Here is a 1832-nt window from a genome sequence, read left to right as displayed (position 1 = left end):
CAATTATACCCTTATGAATAATAACTAGTGAAATTTAAAAATGGTTTATCTCTCAAAATACTCCACGGATGTTCGCAAATTTCATACAATTGAAAAACATTTTAAAACACCTACGTAACGAATATAAACATGCCTATCAAATTATACATATTTCATATATTATTTATAATTAACTAAAAGGATAATTCCGGAATATCTCATTGTTTAGTGATATAGGTCACTTATCATTGGGACAAAATCTAAAATCAAATAGGTCACTTAGGAGTGGGACGGAGGGAGTATAAGAAACAAAAGATCCATAGAGTCATACAGGTCGATAATTACAACTTAGCTGAATGCATGCACCTAAACGGTCTGTTACTACTGAACCAAACGATGACCAGTTTTAAGTATGCAAACTCCTAAATGTTATTTTAGCAATAACATCAAATACCAAAACTCAGATGCGTGTCGCAAACAATGTAACATACTAAAAACGGAATACCAAGTGCAAAAATTGTCTTTTTATAGCTCTTGCAGATCTACTTTATACTCTGCAGCCAAGAATATTGCAAGCTTTTTCTTAAGCCTTACTTATAAATTACTCCTGAGATGGAAAGTTATAATGGCAACAACCCCATTCTCCTATACCTTTTTTTAATACTTCATCCAAAATCTTAAATTTCAAAAACCTAATCAGAACAAACCTAACTTTGTTAAATGTTCTTACACTCACATAAATAGCATCTTGCTCTTCTTCTTCGTTTGAATCAGAGTAATCTTTCTTCTTCCTAATCCTTTTTTTCCTTCACATCAAATCCTGTAAATACTTCCTTCACATCAAATCCTATAAATACACCACAAACACCAAATTCCAAATTAAAAAGTAAAACAAAAACTGAAAAATCACAATTCAAAATTTTAAAAAATCTAAGATACCTCAGGCAACACTAATGTGAAAAAAAAGAAGACGCAATAGACTAAATTGTTTTAGGATACCTGAAAAACAACGATTGACACACATATCAGGTAGCAAAATCCCATATTGAGAAAAAAAAAATCTCAAGAGACAAGGATGCCAAATTATTGACGACCTCGCAGCTAGCACATATAATAATCACTTACGTTTGATTGAAAAGACAGATCAATGTCTTCCAGTGGAACTAATAAAACAACATGAGATATAGATATATCTTGTCAAGCTTTTACTCGTTTTTCTTAAATTTGATGTTAAAAGTTGCTAAACGTACTCTCAGAAAGGTGATAATATCAGTCGTTTCATGCTTTTAGGTGAACATTAAGTCATTTCTTTACCCATATGGATTAACGAAGGGACAGATTCAGAATTTCCTTTTTTATCACGTTGAATCCTACTTCCTGTCTCATGCTCTCAGTAAATACATCAATCACAGTCCAACGTTAACCTATATAGTGAATTTGATTCATAATTAATGTCCGAGAACTATGCGTATAAACGTCTAAAGTCTCAACATCCACAATATCCACAATAATAGATTGAACAAAGAATAAATACCCGTAGTTAGTACGGAATCATGCACCAATACAGTCACCCTAATTTAATCCAGAACACCAAATATTGTCTCCAGCTTCAATGGCCACACACATAATCAACTTGATACTCCCATTGCATCAAAATTTTGTATGTAGCTGCGCTCTAATTCCAACCGTGCTATAAATCCAGAGTACAAAGGGTTAATATCCTTCTCCCCCACCTGACTAACAAAAACCATAGATAAATTAACAAAGTCACAATCATACAATCATAATAACTCTAAACGATCTAAAATCCGCATCTCAAACGATAAAATAGGAAGAGTAGATGAGAAACCTCA

At 32.6% G+C, this 1832-nt stretch overlaps 1 long non-coding RNA gene across 1 annotated transcript; it reads right to left on the bottom strand.

The window, feature by feature from the left end:
* Positions 1-455: 455 nt before the first annotated feature.
* Positions 456-1810, bottom strand: LOC113327535. The gene is made up of 3 exons (XR_003348986.1): positions 1514-1810; positions 919-978; positions 456-826 (listed from the first exon to the last, which is right to left on the bottom strand). It is a non-coding gene; the product is annotated as an uncharacterized LOC113327535 (long non-coding RNA).
* Between the last annotated feature and the right edge of the window lie 22 nt (positions 1811-1832).

Source organism: Papaver somniferum, unplaced genomic scaffold (genome assembly GCF_003573695.1).
Source record: "Papaver somniferum cultivar HN1 unplaced genomic scaffold, ASM357369v1 unplaced-scaffold_10248, whole genome shotgun sequence".
NCBI lineage: Eukaryota > Viridiplantae > Streptophyta > Magnoliopsida > Ranunculales > Papaveraceae > Papaver > Papaver somniferum.
This window is presented reverse-complemented; position numbering and strand designations above follow the sequence as displayed.